Raw genomic sequence first — 21,923 nt, forward strand, 5'->3', positions numbered from 1 at the left:
TCTGGATCACCTCCATCACCAAGAAGGCCCAGCAGAGATGTTCTTCCGGTGTCAGCTGAAGAAGTTCAGCCTGCCAAAGACAATGATGGTGCACTTACACCGCCATCATTGAGTCCATCCTCACCTCCTCCATCACCATCTGGTACGCTGCTGCCACTGCCAGGGACAAGGCCGGCTGCAGCGCATCATTCGCTCTGCAGAGAAGGTGATTGGCTGCAATCTTCCTTCTCTTCAGGACCTGTATGCCTCGAGGACTCTGAGGCGAGCAGGAAAGATTGCAGCTGAACGCCCCGTTTCAGACTCTTCCCTCTGGCAGGAAGCTGCAGTCCATCAGGACCAAAACCTCTTGCCACATTAACAAGGCCCGGGCCCCTCACTGACACTCCGTCCTTTCAAATAGCACAAATGTCTCTGCATCTGTGTTTGTCAATTTATATATTTATGTATACAATATCCTCTTATTTTGCAATACATCTGCACAACACAAACCCAGAATAATGCACATGGAAATATCTGCCAAATTGTTCTTTCTCTGCAAATAGTAGTATTCATTTTCTCTATTATTCTTATATAACTTGAATTGTTTATTCCATATTTATATATTTCTACATTTATGTCAGCTGTATGTTTGTCTACGCGTAGCAACTTATCACACTTCCTCCACCTCCACCTCCATCACTGTCTGGTTTGGATCTGCCACTAAAAAGGACAGGAGCAGACTTAAACGGACAATCAGGACTGCAGAAAAAAATCATCGGTGCCAACCTGCCCTTCATTCAGGACTTATACATTTCCAGAGTCAGGAAACATCACTGCAGATCCATCTCACCCCGGACACAACCTGTTCCAGCTCCTCCCCTCTGGTAGGCACTACAGAGCTCTGTACGCCAAAACCAACAGACTCAGGACCAGTCTCTTCCCACAAGCCATTACTCTGATGAACAGCTGATTTCTGACTCATAATGTCAGGAACCATTCCTGTGCAACAACCCAGTAACTCTGCCTCTAAACAGGCAACTGTTTACTGGCTACCACTTATTATTTATTCCCCATTCTCTATTTCAGTGCTGTTCATACTGTTCATATTGTTATATTGTAAATACTGTATACCAAATCCACCGACTGCATGTACATAACACCTGCACATAATACTTATTTATTCCAGCATCCTTTGCACTATGCTCCATCGCACGGTGTACATGTGTGCATGTATGCATGTATCTGAATGTGTACCTGTATATCAGATCCTTCTCCGACATGTACATAATAATAACAATGATAATAATAATTTTACTCCTGCATCCTTTGCACTCTGCTCATTGCACTATTGTCTCAGTCTGTCTATATTGTTTTTGTTTATAGTGTGTATATGTGTTCTCTAGCCTAACGTGTCTAATTTTATTATTTTATTATTGGATAAGTAAGCACATTGTGAGCAATGTAAAATCCAGAATCAAATTCCTCGTATGTGTGTCTATTTACATACCTGTCAGTAAAGATGATTCTGGTTTTGATTCTGAATCTGAGAAACTTATATTTCAGCACAAACCAGAGGAAAGCCCGAAAGCTGCATAAAGCTCTCTTCAGCCCAAACTAGTTCTGATTGTCCAGGTGCTGTCTGGGTCACTGAGTTTGCTTCAGATATTATAATAAAAGAATACATTTGGAAATGTTTTTCAACCTTTATTTATCTGCCACATTACATTCATGATTTTGTTCAGAACTTACAACAAGTGTGTTGAAACTCCTCTGGAACAAGAGCCAGAGTTATTCCTCTGATTCCTCAGTAGTTTTACAAAGAGCAATGCTCACTTTTTTATTCCACATTATTACAGAATGCAGAGGACAAAACATCTCACTGTGGCAGAGAGATCTCGTTCAGGGTCATGGTTTCATAAAGTTTAACTTGTCTTTGGGTTACCTTCACTGAGCCCAGATTTGATGATCCTGGATAACTATCAGGCCGTAATTAACTGTAATCAGCTGTTAACTGGCTCAATCAGCTCTGAGTTTTCCTATCCAGGAGGAGTTTTTAATTACAAGTAGCAAGTGTTGATTCAGTCTGTTGTTCTGATGTACTTTACATACACTGTGTTCATGCCGGTCTTCATTCTTTAGGAGCAGGTTTGTATGCAAAACACAAAGCATCAACTATTTATAGAACTGATGCAGGTCATTGTTTTCATGCAGCTTTTTTATTCTATATGTAAAGGTTTTTTTTAAAGAAAACGGAATTGAAAAAAATTAAGCTGATTGTGTGTTGGTCAGCACCAGAGTTCAAATCCACAATTCACACCAACCCAAACAAACCGCAGGTTAATACTACAGGGTTTGGTTCAACCAGACTAAACCAGGTTGGTGTAAATGCACCAGCTACAAGTGATTTTCCCCACTAAAAAACATTAAATAGATTTTTGCAGCAGAGACTATACTTTCTAAGAAGACTGTATGTAGTGAGCAGCCAGATCATGCTGATGTTCTACTGGCCGATCCTGGATAGCATGACAGATATGGAATCACATCATGGTTTGACAACTTAACATTGCAGCTGAAAGGCAGACCGGCCAGCACACATAAGGTAGCTATGAGGATAATAGGGAGGAAAGAGTACGAGCCCTTACACAGCCTGGACAAGCAAGCAGTCAGGAAACAAGCAGAAAAAAATGACTGCAAACCCTCAACATCCTCTCTGTCCTGAATATGAACTTCTGGCATCAGGGAGAAGATTCTGTGTTCCAAGATATAAATCAAACAAACTCAAGTTATCGTTCATCCCAACCTCTATCAAGCTGCTGAACTCTAAATCTAAATCCTGGCACAATAGATCAAATTACAATAAAGTTACCAGCCCCTTTGCTTCTAGCACTTTTTAAGATCTGGTATTGTATATACAGTTAAAATGTCTCTCACGTCTTAAGATGTCTTGTTGATTTCATGTTAACTGTATGTTGGGTTTTTTAGTACATGTTTGTGTTATGAAGCAACAGGTTGCAGCTCTGTGCCCCCCGGGGACAATAATGTGTATTCTATTCTATACTCCCATCAGCTGACAAAAAGAGAATTTACAAAAACTATTTTATTCCCACCGCAATATCCAATTTAAACAAGCACACCTGTTCGTATTGATTTATGGAATTGGACGTGTTGTAATATAGTTTTAATATTTTGTATTTTTTACCCATGTCTTTCATGGGTGTGCGTTTTTATGTTTGTGAGCCCCAAACCTAAGACACATCATTATCTGATAGACAATCTATTTTTTAAAATTGAACTGAATTGTGAAAACACCCACAGGATCCAGGAAGAACAGCTTAACTATGGGTGACGAGGACAGAAGAAGAAGAGTGAGCGCAACAACATTGTGATTCCATACGAGTCTGAAGTATCAGAGAAACTCAAGGCAGGTTTTTTTTAAACCCAAGGACACACTAAGGCAGACACTGGTCCACCCTAAAGACTTAGCACATGGTATTTGTCTGAATATGAACAGTAATCTCCAGGAACACATGGCATGTTTCCCCACGGATTCACATCAAGACTGATTTACATCAGACTGTGTGTATGCAGAACACAAAACAGACTCTAGTGAAGGAAACCCATTGTTCTGGTCTCGGAAACGCAAATGAATATGCAAACTGTGAGTAGCTGTCCCTTCTGAACCATCTTGTGCTGCGAGATGTGAACTCATGTTACGCTCCACCCTTAGTCGGCTCCATGGGGCAAACAGCACTCCAGCACTGACCCAAACCAACAACCAAAACACCTTTAAAATGAAATCATGCAAAAAAATCACGAACACGAAAAGCTTAAAGTCAAAACATGAAATCCCAGCTGAGAGGCAGCAAGACCAGCAGAACCAATTCAAAAAGGCTGTCCTTCTGAAGCTGGCACAGGAGCTTTTAAGGGCCTCCTTCCCAGCTCAGGTGGACCTCATTTAGCAATCAGAAGTAGCCCACCTGGAGCAGAACTAGAGCAAACAGCACAGGGAAACACATCCAGCTGTAACATTTAGTACTAATATCTGAGTTGAATTATTTGTATATTAGCGATGTTAACTATCAGAATCAGAATCAGCTTTATTGCCAGGTATGTGTACACATACAAGAAATTTGACTCTGGATTGTACATTGCTCATGATGTGCTTACTGATACAAAAATACAAAATCACAATAATCAGAATAAGATAAGATAAAATCAGACACAGACTTCAGTGTAGACAACACAAATATACACACTATGAACAAATCAATATAGACATATTAGACAAATAGTGCAGTGAGCAGAGTGCAAAGGATGCAGGAGTCTGTACATGTCGGAGATGGATGTGATATACAGGTACATATACATGCATACATGTACACATGTACACAGTGCGATGAAGTATAGTGCAAAGGATGCTGGAATAAATAAGTATAAGTATTTTGTGTAGGAGTAATGACTTGAGGTAGGTGGATTTGGTATACATTATCTACAATATGACAATATAACAATATATTGTGAATGTGTTCAGTTCATTTTTCTCACATCATTTGTTGTTTCAACAACTGGTTTGACCAGTTAGGGCAGAGGGGGGCAGAGGGGGGCAGAGGGGCGTGCAACAGGAGGACCATCGATTGCCGAACAATGCTCTACACCTCAAATCACTCAAGGAGATGGACAAGATTCTTGCTGATGTGGCTGCAGTTCGGCCTCACATCACACCTAAAGAACATGTCCACGCATCATCAGGAAGTGTTGTTGTCTTAATGTTTGTTGTTTTATTAAATAATCCTGTCAGGTAATCTAACAAATATTGGAAACTGACCATAACAACATAAAAAATACATCGTGAGAGACATTATATTCCTAAGAAATAAGAAAACAATCAGAAACAATCGGCTCTCGTGCTGTAAACTTTGTTTTGTACACAGGTTACAGGTGTGACAGCAGAATGGATAATAAAAAATATATCGAACAAATATCTAAACAAACTGCAAAACAGCCTTAAATTGGATATTGATACATGAGTTGGTGGCTAATGTATGTTAAATATATTGATGTTAAATCAAGCAAATCTGTCTTTCCTGGTGCTTCAGTCTGTTGTTCTGATATCCTTTACATACAATGTGTTCACGCCTGCCTTCATTTCTTTAGTAGCAAGTTTGTATGCAAAACACAAAGCATCAAACTAAATATAGAACTCATGCAGGTCTTTGCTGTCATGCAGCTTTCAAAGGAACATTTTCTTATGTCATGTTTATTTCTCTATCTAAAGATTTTCATCATCATTTAAAGAAAACAGAATATCAAAAAATGACATACATTATATGCTGATTGTGCAGCAGCTTTGAACCGGAGGTGGACAGCATACTGTAGTTATACCAGCTACATTTCACTTAATCTGCTTCTCTCCCTCTCTTCAATACAATTCTGACATGTAAGAAATATAAATATTGTATTGTGTAACAAAGAGACAGCAGAGACATGAGGTAAAGAAAGGAAGAAAAAAGAAGGTGGTGCTTTTCTTTTCTTTTTTGTTTTTGTTTTTCTGTTATTTATTTGCTGTTTGTTCTTAACACAACAAAACTCGCTGCCTGCAGAAGAAGATGAAACTCCTGTGATTAAACTATGAAAAGGAAAATCGCTGCGTCCTGCTTTCTCAACCCATTTTAAGTCCACTTAGCTGTTTTCCTCTTGCTGCTGGCGAAGAATCAGCCCGCCGTGACCCCCGTTATTAAATGATGATGACAAATGACAAGTGATTGTCAATCCGTGCTAAAGTGAATAAATCCTAATATAATTTGAAGAAGTCGTGTTTATTGTGTGTGGTATTTTGGTTGAGACTTCACTGTCAGCCTGTTTTTATTCAATAATGCTTAATTATTGATAGTTTAAATAAATGATCCTGAGACTGCTTTGAGGTTTGGCTATTGGTCCCTGGTTCCAGAGTGGTGCCCTGTATTTATTAAATAATAGTGCTTCATTAGTGATATTTTATCATTACAGAACTAAAAGCCACTTTTAGACTGCTTTAATAACTTCATTAATATTTCTATAATATATTTGATAAATAACCAAACCTGCCCCTACATAGATCCCTAACAGCTGAGATATGAAAGAGAGTTTAGTGTGAGTGCAGAGTGCGGATTCTGCAAATGAAGATAAAATATTCAGACGGTTCAACAGTTGGATTCATCAGACAGACAAGCCTCCACCTCCAAAGGGACATTAAACAGGTGGAGCAAAGAGTGCAGAAGACAGCACAGCGTCCCAGAACAAAGCTCCTGTACCTCAAGTCACTGAAGGATCTGGATCCAAACCTGATTCAGTGGCTGCAGTAAGTAGCTCACATCAGCACCAAAGAACCTCCTCTGTGTCATCAGGGAGACGTTTATGACAGATTTTAAAAGTTTGATTAGATTTTTTTAATCCTGATTTTTCAAGAAGAGAAATAAGTAAAAGCAGAAGAAAACATCAGCAGGTGTGTCAGCACTGTGGCCAGTTATTGTGAGCGGCTCACATGCACATTTCCCAGTCAAATAAATGTTATGGAGTGTGACGGTTCTTTGTCCCGCTAACCTTCTCTCTTCTATTTCTGTGATGCATCATTTCCATATTCACGCCTCTCCTTTGTCTTAACAGAGCAGCTGTAGATCATCATCAGCCTGCTGCTTGTTATCACTTCCCATATTTGAGGTTTGGATGCAGAGGACAAACATCGGCCACTGGTGTAGGAACTCATTCAGGTGGGTCTCTCAGCTTTTAAAGGTAAATTTGATCAGATTACTTTTTTCTTCTATGTAGAGCGTATTAAACAGATAAATGAACATGCAAACTGTAACAAGCAGACAGCTTTGGACTCACTTCTAAACATAAAATAATAACTTCTCTGTTGTTAGTTTGTGTTTTGGGGCCACATTAGCCTTTATTGCAGGAGACAGTAGAGACAGACAGGACATGAGGACAGAGGGAGACAGGGTTGATATGCAATAAAATAATGTGAGAATAAATACCAACAAGGAAGAGTGCACAACCTGCGCCCTGAAGATAAAATCTGCAGATCGTGTAAACCTCCTGATCCAAACTCAGAGGGGCATCGAGTACAGGAGACAGGCAGGATGTCCTAAACCAAAGAGCATTAACATTAAACATTAAGTTACTGAAACAGCTGGACGATGTTCTGTGGCTGCAGTAACGACCTCACATCAGCACGTACAGATATTTGTTCTTCTTTTCTTCTTTGATTAAATAAAAGTTAAATGTGACAAATGTTGAGGAATGATGATAGAAGTGAAAGACAGCAGTTTGTGATTTGATATGATTGTGGGTAAACTATAGGTACACTGTGTTTGTGTGAACTTCACCTCACAGCTTTAGTGATGTCACTGAACAATGTTAGGTAGATATTAAAAACCTGCTCCCTTTAATAACCTGATCTCTCAAACAGGTTTCACTCTGAAGAATGGAAGATTACTGCTTTAACAACAGCTCACAGAACCAAAGCTACGACTATTACAACTACATCTGTGGCTACTATGACTACAGCAACTTCACCTACCGGAATTACCTTCAGTTCTTCTTGTACTTAAAAAAACCTGATGAATACATCAGTGTGGTGACATACATAATCATTGCTGTCGGCCTTCCTCTGACCCTGGTGGCCATCAGTGCTCTTTATTCTATGGTATGTACATTCTGACTGAGAGTTATTTATTTCCTGTCTGTGTGGTGTGTCTGTCCTACAGTCTGTCTGTCTGTAAAGGATCTGGATCTGGTTTGGGGGCTAGGTGTCAGGGGGCTGGGACAAAGGCCTGTAATAATAGTTGTTTGTCAGAGTAGTTTGTACAGCATTATTTGGGTTTTTTATTAACCTGTCAACAACTGCCCATTTCTGCCCTATCACCAGGAAAAACCAGTCTGTTCTCATTCCCATGGTGTCACATATGGACGCTTTTTCAATATTTGTTCTTTAATTAAAACACACACAAACACAAACACAGTGTTCATTGTTTAGTTTTTACCTTATATTTTCCTGATTGTATGAATTACATTATTTAAATGTCAGTATACCATGAAACTTTGGCAACATTGTCTTTGTTCCATTCATGCCGAGAGAGAGGTTTATAATAACTGTTGTTTAGTGAAATGTTAGCCTGTATTTAATGCACCTTATTATTATGTTTGTCTGCAACCTGACAGGTGAAAACTTGCAAGACTTAATGAAATGAACATCTGTTAACAGGCTCCTCCTATTTACTTATCTTAAACTCTAATTCATCCTCAGCACTGCTCCATTGGTGATAGTTTTTCTGTGTACCATTTTTCATAATTGATTATTTATTAATGTATATTGTCTGCTATGCAGGACCGGCAAGTGCACTTCTACTGCTCTATGTGAAAAACAATAGCGCTGCCATTCTATTTGCAACGTATACCAGCAACAACACACAAAGACCAATATGCCATAGGCCAAATAGTGCGCAACACGAGTGTACCCAAAATGTCAACTATATTAAAATTTATGCAGGAGCCAATGCCTGCTGGCATTTTTATTTAAGCAGTCATGACAGCACTTTTCCAAATAATCACATTTCCGCTCCTCAAACTACCGTTGCAAATCTCTTTACACCACTTTCTTATGTGCGTAAAACACACACAAATGAAATGTCCGTAAGCACATTATATCATCATCAGGTTCAGCATCTTAAACAATGACTAAAGAACAAATAAAGCTAAAATTACCTTTCAGAAGCGCGCACGGCGGGCCTTCATCGCAGCAAAGGTCTTAACTGCCTCCTCTATTTCGATTCTCTGTGCCAGTTCATGTTCTATGGAGATTGTTGCCAGTCCATTAAGTCTGTCTTGTTTCATTGTACTGCGAAGGTAGTAGTTTCAACTTTGAGAAACTGCGTTCTCCTGAAGCCACTGTAACAGGAAAGGTGAGAAGCACTCGTGATGCTACAAAAGCATTGGAAAAAACTGATTCCATCCCGTTGTCACGTGTCAACTTGAGTGCGTCTAGGGGTTTAGTGCCAGCAGGTAGACGCCTACTCAAAGCAGTCAGCTCCGCAAAAAGCTCTTGTCCATCAACATCTCTGGAGTCTCCGTGTGTCAGGGCTTTATCCAGCGCTGGACATTCTTGGAGAACGTCAGTAGCGTTTTCCTCTTTGATGGATGCAATGTCATACAACAGCCCAAATATGTTCCCGTGCTCCTGGAGTTGAGAAAAACGCTCTTCATCAGCATTAATAGAGCAGTCCAGTATTCTGAAAAAACACTTTGTAATGCTGTTGTGGATCCATCACTGCCTCATCCTCTCCTTCATAGTGAAACATTTTCCTCTTTCATGGTCGCACTGCACTATGTGGAGGAAAACGGACCTCTGTTTCCAAATCCTCCGCCAATACTGTTTCAAAACAGCTGTCTGCGCGGAAGTCCATCAGGAATCGTTTTGTCAAGTTTAAGCACACTTGTTGTCTGTAGTATTTTGCTGGTCACATTTATCTCATATAAAATGTCATACCATGTTATGATGTTGCACATGAACGGGTAGGTTTTGATCTTGGCTGCAATGCCTCTGGCTTCACATCTAGTTTTAGCTCCACATGTGCCAGTTAGACTTTCATCTTCTGCCACTGACAGCAGCGCATCATATACATCCCCCAACTGGCGTGGATGGGTTTGAGCGCATCGACCCGACTTTCCCATCTCGTGTAACTTAAAGGCTTGACTGTGAGGCCACGCTCACTTATGTGCTGTTTTAACACGTCCCAGCGAGAGGTGGAAGCAGAGAAAAACTTATAAACCTCCTGGATAGTTGAAAAGAAGTCGACTGCCTGCAGACAACATGAGGCTGCATCATTAACTACCAAGTTAAGAGAGTGAGCGCTGCAAGGCACATAAAATGCCCTTGGGTTTATGTCTAGCACTCTTTCTTGCACACCACTATGCTTACCTCTCATGTTTGATCCATTGTCGTAGCCTTGACCTCTCGTGTCCATAATATCAATATCCAGCTCGCTAAGTTTCTTAATAAGGACCTCAGTCATGCCGGCTCCTGTACAATCAGTTATCTGTGTCTACACTTCCTCCCTGTGTTGTAACTAAACGTACAATCACGGTCATCTGTTCTTTTCTGCTTACATCGGGAGTACAATCTTAAATGATAGAGAAGTATTTAGCTGACCTCAGCATCGTGAGAATTCCCTGCTGAATCTGGGATGCCAGCATTGCAATGATTTCATTTTGAATATCATTGCCTAAATAGCGAACGTGTGTTTCTTTTGAAGTCACTCTCCTAATGTGTTCGGCCATAACGCTGTCAAAAAGACCAATCAGCTCCACTAGTTTCAGGAAAGTGCCATTGTTATGTTCAAATAATCTATCTGTGCTACCACAGAATGGCAGGTTTTGCATAGCCATTACTCTGATGAGACTAATCAACCGCTGCAACACATTTTGCCACTGTATTGTCTCAGCAGCAAGTTTCCGCTGATTTTGTGCATCTATGGTGTTTTGCGAGACCAATCTTTCCATTTAGGAAAACTTTCGATATGTTCAGTTGATTTTTCATGTTTGCTAAGGATGCTTGACAAATTCTTCCAGTCTTTAACACCTTCTCTTCCAAGAGCTGATTTTCTCTCGCTTCCACAAAAATGTTTACAGCAGAAGCAAAACGGAACATCCTTACTCACTGAATAAACTAGCCAGGGCCTTTCCAGCCTTTCTCCATTTGTTAATGTCCGTCTATAAAAAACTTTCTGTGTGCACTGTCTTTGGGAAAATCAATTCCTTTCACTTGATATGGTCCTCTCTCTATTAAAATGTCTCTAAGTCCTTGGGTTACTGTTGTTTGCCAATTGCTGGGATCATTAAAAGTATCCTCACTGTGTACACTTATTTGTTCAGCTGTCTGAGGTCCGATGATACTGCTGATATTTGCTGTTTCTTGTGGAGCAATGTCACTGGCTGAGTAAGCAATCTCCTGACCTGCTGATGGTGGACTTGACGGTAGATTTTAAGGCAGACTAATGTTAGCATCTGCTCTCGGGATGCTGCTAGCACCTGCTGTTTCTTCTTCTGTAGAAATTCCGGTAGCTGGTTTGACAGCTGATCTCCTGACATGGCAATAGACTTGACGGTATGATTGAAGGCGGGTTAGTGCCTGCTCTGGTTACGCCTCTACAACAAGGGAGTTAATGTTAGCTGTGCTAGCGGTCTCTTGGTTCTGTGATGGACTTGAAGGCGTGTCATCCTTGCAAATACTCCCTGGATCAGTATATTTTAACAACGAACCCTTCTATTGTTGGTGTGCTTAATCCTTCAATAGTCTCCTCTTTTTATATTCGCAACCAGATAATTTCAGTTGTTTAGACATCCTGCAGTATTTCCTTGTCCTCTTTTTACTGACCCTCAGTCATGACTCGTGCAGGGGGCAGGACGGGGCAACGGCAGCTTAGCAATTCATATAGCCATTGATCATTCCCGGTTGGCTCATTCACATTTTGCCGCCCACAAAAGTGCCGCTCTAGGCAAATGCCTAGTTCGCCTATATGGACGCGCCGGCTCTGCTGCTATGTAGCAGAAAGGAGTTACAAAACTCAATTTCACTCTATAACTTTTTATATTGTGACAATAAACCTACCTACCTGCTTATTTGTGCGATCCTCAATATAATACATTTACAATGAGGAGAGATTCTCACCTTGCAAACACAAACATGAGCCTCAAACTGCGACTCCATGTGTTTGAGCCAGAACGCTTCATAACTGCTGCAGAAGCTGCAGGAAATCTGTCCCTTAGTCTTGTTCCTGCAGTGATTGGCCAGTGGGTCATATCTGAGATTTCTGTTGGATGAAAAAGTCAGAAATGGCTCTGACTGCAGCTGCTGGGCAGAGCAAGATGACAGATTTGGGAGGAGGTGGACTTCACAACATGTTTCCAACTGCTTGTTGACTTTTACCAATGTTTTCCTGCAGGTGAGAAGTGATCATGTTGCTCCCATCTACGTCATCAACCTCCTCATTACCGACCTGCTTCAACTCTGCTGCATGATCGTTCAGGTGGCACAACCTGAGGATGAGAAGATATATAACATCTTCTTATATATTTACATCTCTGCTCTGTTTGCCAGTGTTTACTTCATGGTCTGCGTCGCCCTGGAAAGGTATCTATCTGTCTATCCAGTATGTGTGGAGCTGCTTCTGTGTCTGAACATTATATTAGTTTATAACTCTGAAGCTCCTCAAAGACTTTGTGTCCATCTTGTATTACAGGTATTTGGTCATCGCCCACCCACTGTGGTACCGCTGCAGACGATCCATCAAGACCTCTGTGGTGCTCTGTGTCCTGGTCTGGGCCCTTTCTGGTGTCTTTGTCATGCTTTTCTATTATTTATATACTGAAGTGGTCATATACATAATCTTCAGCGCCGTCCTCCTCCTTCCCTTCCCACTGTTAATATTCTTCCTGGTTGGGACCCTCAAAGCCCTGTCTGCTTCCATCTCGGTCCCCTCTGATGAAAAACGACGAATTGTGGGAATTTTGGTTCTGGTGCTGCTTATTTACACCCTACTGTTCCTGCCCAGCATCATTTTCTTTCTGGGAGAACATATTGATCAGAACCTCCTACGCCTGTCTGTCTTGTTTGTTAAGTTGAGTCCTCTTGCAGACTCAGTCCTGTATGTCATCATGAGGAAAGGGACTATAGACAAGCTTTTGGCCTCTGTGTGTTGCTGCAGAATGGACAGCAATGATATCAGCAGTCCATCAGTATGAATGATGACAACATTTCCACAGTCAGCTTCATGTAGGCAGAGAAAGAGGGAGAGAGAGAAAGGGGAGGAAACAGGAGGAGAAATGGAGGCCAATAGAAAGGATAGAGACGAGACAGATCCTGTCATCTACTGAGACCATTTCCAATAAGACACCTAACTGTAGAGAACAGGAAGCACTGTTTGGACTCTGCTGTGGGAGAAGTGGCTGCTGGGAAATGTTTTGGTCAACTTGCTGATTCACTGTGATGGCTTCAACCAGGGGTGTAGTCTAGTTTTTTGTGGTGAGTATACTCTGATTTTTCCCTCCAAGCCTCATACCCACTTGTCCCCAAGCAATCTGTCCCAGAGTAATGTTATTCAGTGCAAAATTGTATCGCTTTCCACATTATTTCACCAACTAACGAGACCCATGTTACTATCCTGTGTACCTCCAGTGAAATGGTCTTGATTTAGCCTGCAAGAAACGAAGTAACGGTAAAAAGCAAATGTGGAGCGATTTGTTTACTAGCCTACATTTACATTACATTTATTCATTTTAGCTGACGCTTTTATCCAAAGTGACTTGCAATTGGTATATATGTCAGAGGTTGCACGCCTCTGGAACAACTAGGGGTTAAGTGTCTTGCTCAGGGACACAATGGTGGTTCTGTCACAGTGGGGACTCTCATACCAAGTGTTTCTGCCCAGCCTATAGTGATGCAGCCTAGAAAAGCTACATTAGCTCGGACCTGCCGCTGTTTGCTTCATAACATTCTATTTAGATTTATTGTGGTTTTACCGATACTCAGGTACACAGCTTTATTGCCAAGTATTGTTTTACACATACGAGATATTTGCTGTGGTGATAAGGTGCTACACGTAGACAAACATACAGTCAACATAAATAAATGTAGAAATATATAAATATGGAATGGAAGAACAACGTTGCAGATATATACATGTTCATTATTCTGGGTCTGTGCCGTGCAGAAGTAACGCAATGGAAGAGAATATTGTGTACATATAAATATATAAACTGACAACATAAAAATATACAACATCAAAGATCAATAATCAACAAATCAATATTTGTGACATGCAGAGACATTTGTATCATTTGCAAGGGGGAAGTGTCAGTGGGGGACCCGGGCCTTGTTAATGAAGCTAGTTGCAGATGGGAAGAAACTGTTTTTGTGGCGAAAGGTTTTGGTCCTGATGGACCGCAGCTTCCTGCCAGAGGGGAGAGTCTGAAACGGTATGTGTCCGGGGTGGGAGGAGTCGGCTGCAATCTTTCTTGCTCGCCTCAGAGTCCTGGAGGCGTACAGGTCCAGAAGAGAAGGAAGATTGCAGCAAATCACCTTCTCTGCAGAGCGAATGATGTGCTGCATCCTGCCCTTGACCCTGGCAGCGGCACCAGCGTACCAGATGGTGATGGAGGAGGTGAGGATGGACTCAATGATGGCGGTGTAGAAGTGCACCATCATTGTCTTTGGCAGGCTGAACTTCTTCAGCTGCTGCAGGAAGTACATCCTCTGCTGGGCCTTCTTGGTGAGGGAGGTGATGTTCAGCTCCCACTTGAGGTCCTGGGAGATGAAGGTGCCCAGGAAGCGGAAGGAGTCACACAGGATGAAGGGGGAGGGTGGGGCTGGGCTCTTTCTGTGTCCACGACCATCTCCACGGTCTTCAGAGCTTTGAGTGACTGTTCTGGCTGCACCAGGTCACCAGATGGTCGATCTCCCACCTGTAGACGGACTCATCCCCACCTGAGATGAGCCCAATGAGGGTGGTGTCATCTGCAAACTTCAGGAGCTTGACAGACTGGTGACTGGAGGTGCAGCTATTGGTATACTGGGAGAAGAGAAGGGGGGAAAGAACGCTGCCTTGAGGGGAACCGGTGCTGATGGTCCTGGAATCAGAGACATGTTTTCCCAGCTTCACGTGCTGCTTCCTGTCCGTCAGGAAGTCTGTGATCCACCTGCAGGTGGAGTCAGGAACGCTCAGCTGAGAGAGCTTGTCCTGCAGCAGGGTCGGGATGAGGGTTTTAAAAGCAGACCTGAAGTCTACAAACAGGATCCTGGCATAGGTTCCTGGGGAGTCCAGGTGCTGGAGAATGTAGTGAAGGGCCATGTTTACTGCAGGGGGTCCAGGAGTGGGTCTGTGATGGATTTTAGGTGGGACAACACAAGGCGTTCAAAGGCTTTCCTGCTGTCCTCACAGAAGCTGATGTAGGACGTCACAGCCTCTGTAAACTCATCCAGATTGTTGGTAGCAGTCTTGAAAACATCCCAGTCAGTGCAGTCCAAACATGCCTGGAGGTCCTCAACAGCTTCACTAGTCCACATCTTTGATTTCCTCACTGCAGGTTTACAGAGCTTTAGTTTTTGCCTGTAAGGAGGAATCAGATGGACCATCACGTGATCGGAGTGTCCCAGTGGAGCGCATGTGACGGCGTGATAGGCACTGCTAACTGTGGTGTAGCAGTGATCCAAAGTGTTCCCATCTCTGGTTGGACTGTTGGACGGTCTGTATTTGGGGAGTTCTTGGCTAAAAACTGTTTCCCCATCAGTGTCCAAACTTGGGGAAACACATGAAGCACATAGCTTCTGCTGCGCTGTTTGACAGCGAGTGATCACTAGCAGTAAGTGACAGTCACTTCATGATAGCGTTGCGGTTAGATCATTAACGTTCACCTTTTTTGAATTAGGCCTGATTATTTTCATTATGACATGGCACACATGGCATCACTTTGTGGTGAAAAGTGGTGGGGACACTTAAGGGATGTTACGAAACGCTTAGCCCACGAGACGTGACGATGCACAATATTGGGGTCACGACAACAAGACAAGAAGATATTTTCAAACTTTTTAGAAGAAATATTCATTAATGAAATATACGATAGGGGGTCTGGGGTTTCTCCAAGAAGATTTTGAGCATTGAAAACTGAATTTCCTGCATTCTGAAGACATTTTCTGCTCCGCTGTCTCACGCCGCCTCCTCTGGCTGGCAGTGGACACGACTCTCCTTTATTCCTAAGTGCCTGTGCCTGCACAATGTCGAGTCTTGCAGCTGATGTTGAAACTACTGCAGCCCCAGTAACAAACATATCGGTTATTTTGGCACATTTGGCGGCAGCAGTCTCCAGATTTTTTTTGGCCCACAACACAAGAAACAGAGAGAAAAGGGGGAGGGACTTGGGGCTAGTAAGAGATGTGATTGGACTAGAACAGTGTCGGTATAGTAAATGAACCAATGGGCGGGTATGTTGGCCCATTTTTTAAACAGTTATATAAATATATTTACGTTATACTGGCCCCATTGGTGCGACGGACCACCGGAGACTATTCCAGAATACCAGTCCACCCCTGGGTGGATTTATGAATGCAAGTGATGTTGTTATGTATCATTTCGCTATTTTAAGTGGATATACGGAAATCCCTGAACATTCCTAGTGGTACACGGCGTATACCTGCGTATCACGTAGACCAGTGGTTCTCAAAGTGAGGTACGGGGACCCATTCAAGCCGCCTCGCTGTCTTCTTCCTAAATCTTTATTTGGACTGTTGTTTGGATGTTTAACACACGGAGAGCATCTCAACACGTCTTTAGCACTTTGAGCTTTTCAGTTTCACATACATTTTTTAATTTAGTTGTAATGTATCTTTTTCCAAAACTGTGTTCGTTTAACTGTGTTCGTCTCTTAGCGTTTTGTTCTTTGTTGAATAAGAATAAATAACATGTTGTTTATTTCTCTTTAATCTAAGTGTAATTTCTGCTGTTTTAGTGGTAGGCATGCTGCTGTTTAGGATGTGATTCAGAGCAGCTGTTTTGCAGCAGCTGTTGTGTTTTTGGCAATATGGATAAAATCTTAAACCACAGTTTATGTCAGTTTATATGAAATTGTACATTTTCTGTAAATCTAATAAAAATCAGTTTGTAGTCCAAACTGTGAATGTTTGTCTTTGAGCAACTCAGTGAATTAAAGTGTTTTGAGCAGTGCTTGAAGTGGGCCGGTACACCCCGGTACACAGACCGTTTATGCGTACCGGGACTTCTCCCAAGCTGCCGGTCCTCTCCTCTGCCCTCTCCATATCCGGTTCTCTGGGCGCTACGTGAGGCTCACCTGTTCCCGTTCTCGCCTGCCTGCTAAACTCTGTCGGCGCAGAGAGAGGAGGGAGAAGAGAAGCTCGGGCGCCTTTCAAGCAGCCTTGTGCAGAATGTAGCTCTTCAATGTCACTTGTCGTGAACCGACCAATCACAGCCTGGATGGGGAGGGACATTTAAAAATATTGACAGATAGGTGTCATTTACACTGAGGACTCTGGGGACAGGTGTTGTGAACTCAACCAGATGCACTTCAAAGAAGGTCGGGTGGTGTCAAAAGAGGGAGGGAAGTTTCCCTCCCCGAGAGTTGACCTTTTCACATGTAAAACCCAGAGACATTGCCTGGTGTTGGTAAGGACCGAAAGAGACTCAATCAGACAATGAATCGCTTAAGGATTGTGTATTCAAATAGCTTTAGTGAACCTTTCTAGCCGTAAAGGTGTCACTAAAGACAGTCCACAGGACAGGAAAAGGGGCGATCTGACCCCTTCTCCCTCCAGCAGGTCACCTCCAGCCTCACCCTGACTCTTTTCTCTCCACAGAACGACCATAAACCACCATTTTATTCTCTGATAACCGGTGCGATAAGCCAGGAATGCAGAAAAGAGAGACCATAAAAACCCCCGTTTCTCGAACCAAGCAAGGTTCCATTATAACTGTGTTTATTCTGTTTAAATAATAACCTTGCTAAGTAAGCAGCGGTGTTAGCCTCTGAGTTTAGTAAGTAATAACCCTGTTGTTATCCTTTAGTGATGTTTGAAGACTAGCAGACCCATAAGAAAGTAATCTTGAACTAGTTTTCTAACCTCTTTCTGTGTTGTTTTAATTCATCCCTGTTACTCCCTAGTAGTCTCTGTCTGTTCAGTATTAACTAATGCTTTAGTTAAATGTTCATATACAATTTCCTATTAAATTATCCATGGAAGCACTCGTGTTCATCACCAGCCTCTCAGTTAAAGTTGAATGTCTACTCTTTTCTTGTGTGACTCGAGCGCCACCAAGAGGACAAGAAAGGTATAACACGCGTGTTTAAAACTCGGCTTACACTGACAGAATCGTTAAGTAGGCCTAACTATCACCATGTAATTGCATGAACGAAATTTTACTGTCATGCTTACATCTAAATTGTCTCATGAGTTAAAACCAGTAACCAGCAAGTATACTGAGGACAGGTAATCAAGCTTTGTTATGTTTTATATAACCATTATAACCTTTTTCCATAGTGTTTAGCCTTGTTTTAACTGTCTTTATCCGAATGTTTAGAACTAAGTATTTTTCCAAATGCCATATTGTGGAGAGAGAGATTAAAGGGAAATACGCGCAACATATATTTCTTTATCCCAAAAGTTAACACCTTAGCGACGTTTGGGAGACCATCCCCAAAATGATGTCACACTACCTAGCGGGATCAATAAAAAGGCCCTGTGTCTTTTGTTCTAGCTTCTTCCTCTTCAAAGAAAACCTCTTCTTTTAAACTTTCTTGAAACTAAACGTATACATTCTCTTAACTTCCTTTACTTTTGAAATTCCGATTTTTGTTTCGTACTTAAATCTCCTTCAGACGAGCTGAGAAAGCTACGACCCTGAATTCCAAATTTCTTAGCGGGAGATTTGATTTTTTTTAATTCTGTTTGGAGCTGCCTGCTTAATCTCAGCAACATTAAATAGCCTATATTCCCGAGGCCTCGCGAACCTACGGTGAATGTGTGAGTTTATTTGATTTTGTTGTTGCAACCTCATCCGACCGTTGTGAGCAACTTTGGACCAGAAACTCAGAAGCCTTCATTTATGGCCTTGAATAAATGAAACCACGGTTCTGACGACAGAACCCTGAGTGGGCCCTATAGCGACACCAAACGAACTGAGATCAGAGCAAAAGCCTTGGCTGACAGCCCGTTGCTGCAAGCGCTTCTCCGGACCCAATCCACCGGTTTCAACCCAACTCGAAAACGCCACTGGGGTCGGGCCAGAACTGACTTCCTGAGCCAACCGGCAGTCGAGCCTCGCCACGGGACCTGCGGCAACGGTAGGGCAAAACAAACAACCCTCTGTGACTCGTTGGTGTTCTATGGGCTCCATCCACAGTTAATAACCTGTAATATCACCACATTTACCCACTATTGTACCCTCTTTTGTTAGTTAATAAATTCACCTTGAGCACAGCGATGTATGTGTTTGTGTTATTCAGAATCTAGAGTCCCTATACATAGAACTTACGCTCAGATCTGAGACTCTGATTGACCTTACGATTTCATGAATTACCAGGACTTGGTATAATTCTCAGGCTATACTCAAGGACCGAAAGCCTTGGGCGGACAAGCAAATCTTTAGGTGGTGCTCGTAATTTCGAGGTATAATTAATATTCCCGGAAATATAATTTTCATAACTGTATTAAAATTTTACGTAGCCGAGGTCTGCTACAAATGGTGCCCCGTGTGAGGCGTGTAAAAACTCTGAACTCTGAGTACACACATCCTTGACGCTGTGAAATTATAAATTGAAATACTGAAATTCTCCCACATATATTGGGTTTTAATACCAACAATTAACCAACAGTTAAGTCGCTCCTCAGAATGCTAGATGTCTGACCTATTGCTGAAATGTGTTGAAAGTGGCCCTCTACTCCTTAACCTGCTTTTGAAATTTAATGCAATTGAATGGCCGCCGCGCCTGTGTTTATGATTCAATAATCTGTAATTGAGCTCAACTGTAGCGCGGAACTAATGTCTGATTGAGTAAGTTACGGTAACCGTATGAATTGAACTACATTTAATTGTCTGCTGACGAGTAGACAGATCCGCTTTGACGAAATAAATTCAAGATCTAAGATTTTGAATTCACTATGAATTAAGGCTGATTATTGTTTTGGCAAAAGAGTATAACTGCGCTGCGCCAGTATAATTTGTTTGCAGTTATAAATAACGATTAGACGTGCGGAGCCGTTGATCGTTAGGTTATCAGCAACTACTCCCGTTTCTATTTAAACTAGCTACCTAAATAGTAAACAGCTGCTTGCAGTGGAGTTATACAGCGTCCGAAACTGGGGGGGACTTGATTGGTGAACTATTACGCTGCCACGGCAACGATCTGCTAACTGCGTTAGCCTGAGGCTAACAGCTACTGGGTCCGAGGACCATAGTCAGAGAGGAAGCCTCTCTTCTTCTGCTATATCGTGAAACGAACTTACCCACAGCGCCCCAAGTGGCAGGTCAGGTCCATTGAACGAAACAGCCCCAAGCGGCGCCACGGCTCCCCTCTGGGCTGGCGGAACAAATTACATGCTCTGCACTAAATCGATTTCGGCGTCACTTGTGGCAGAAGTGGGACTATAGAGTCTGGCGAATTACACCAGACTCTTGTGATCAAATTTGGATAACTGACTTTCAGACACATAAGCCAGTGTGTTAAGTTAATTTGGAGTGTTGCTCCTTGAGTGCAGGATAGAGCCCAAGCTCTCCTTCCTTGAATACCTACTAATTTTAAAAGATCTCTTGGGTGTTGCTTTAGCAAAAGCACTAAGCCAACTTTGCACCCTAACCGGGAAATACACTGAATAGTTCTAATAATTTGAAGCAATCTTTTATTCAAAGTTGGCTTAGCTAATTTAGATCCAGCTATGTTGGAATAAAAGTTTATTCTCACTACTGCTGCAATGTCCCTGATTTTGACTTTGTCCTTTTGAAGCCTTTTCTGTAGTGCTATTTTTGATCCTTGCAGGAATAAGATAAATACAGAATAACATCTTGATTTGAATTTTGTTAACCTTTTGTTATTTGGACTGTTGGAATTCGGAAGCCCACATTAAGCTTGATCATTTGGACTGATAGCTTTCCCACTAGGCTTTCTTTAATCCTCATTCATTATAAATGTAATTTGGACTTGGGCAATTAAGACTTTCAGTTTAATCACTTTTGATTTTATCTTAAATTTAACCCACATTAATCAACTTGGGGTTTTTGTTAATTTGACTCTGAACTGTGATTTTAGAAACCTAATTATTTTAATCTCAAATTGTATTTTAATAATCTTTCTGTTCAATTTCGACTTTGATTTAATTACTTTTAATTACTTTTATTCTCAGAATTTTAATTTCTCCAATTTTGAACTTGATTCCAAAATTAATTATTTTTTTTTCAATCTCAAACAATTTTTTTTTTCTCTCTCCAACTTTGACTTTGATCATTAAGGACTTTGAGCTTTGATTGCCAAACCAGTTGTAACCTTAACTGTGAGTTGATCTAGAGCATTTAACTTTCATCCCAAGTGTGATTTAATTTCATAATTTTTCCATATTTGTTTTATTAATTTTAAAGATTTATATTTCTTTTATTTTCTTTTCATTCCAAATTTGTTTTGTGTTCCAGTTTAACCATTCAAGTCTGATTTGAAAGTCAGCTTTCTCCAACCTGACACACCTTTTGTTTTCCCCAACTAGTTAACACACTGCGGAACTAACAGACTCAGGCCTGCTGTACCAGCAAACACCTGTATTTCACTTGATTCCCTTAAAGCAAGTTGTATAATTGAGAGTCCATAGATTTGCTTTCAAAACTTCTTTTCTTCAGATCCCCACCTTTCAAAATAACTAAAGGACCGTATACACAAGTCCAGTAAGCCATAGCAGCAACACCGCTTTTAATTAAAGAACATCTCCTCTGAGTTAACACACTTGCTTATTGTTGGGTTGAGACCCAAAACAAAATCCCTAACCAGAAGGTGCGATCACCTGTTTTCAACATGGCAAACCAAGGCACATCGGAAAAATCTGTCAGCAGTGGGGGAGACCCACTGGACAACTTAGATCCAGCACTGGCAGACATGAGTGATGATTTGATACCTGGCTACTCAAATGACATCCAAAACGTTGATGCTGTTGAACTTGAAACAATTCTGGCACAGCTGGTAGCAACTGCACTAGTCACTCCACTGAAAGACAAAGCCCTTGCCCAGATGCTTGGGAAAATGGCGATTGTGATGTCTGCACAATCTAAACACACACATAAGCTGTTAGCACAGTCAACAGCCGCACAAAAATCTGCCCTCCAGGAAAATCGAGCCCTTAAACAGCAGCTGGAGAGCACCCAACA

The 21,923-nt window shown here is 41.7% G+C and overlaps 1 pseudogene; it reads left to right on the top strand.

The window, feature by feature from the left end:
* Positions 1–7,441: 7,441 nt before the first annotated feature.
* Positions 7,442–12,767, top strand: LOC119884150 (annotated as a pseudogene).
* The last annotated feature ends 9,156 nt before the right edge of the window (positions 12,768–21,923 follow it).

The sequence above is a fragment of the Micropterus salmoides genome, unplaced genomic scaffold (genome assembly GCF_014851395.1).
Source record: "Micropterus salmoides isolate LMB-PRFRI ecotype aquatic unplaced genomic scaffold, ASM1485139v1 Ms_hic_scaffold_3218, whole genome shotgun sequence".
Classification (NCBI taxonomy): domain Eukaryota; kingdom Metazoa; phylum Chordata; class Actinopteri; order Centrarchiformes; family Centrarchidae; genus Micropterus; species Micropterus salmoides.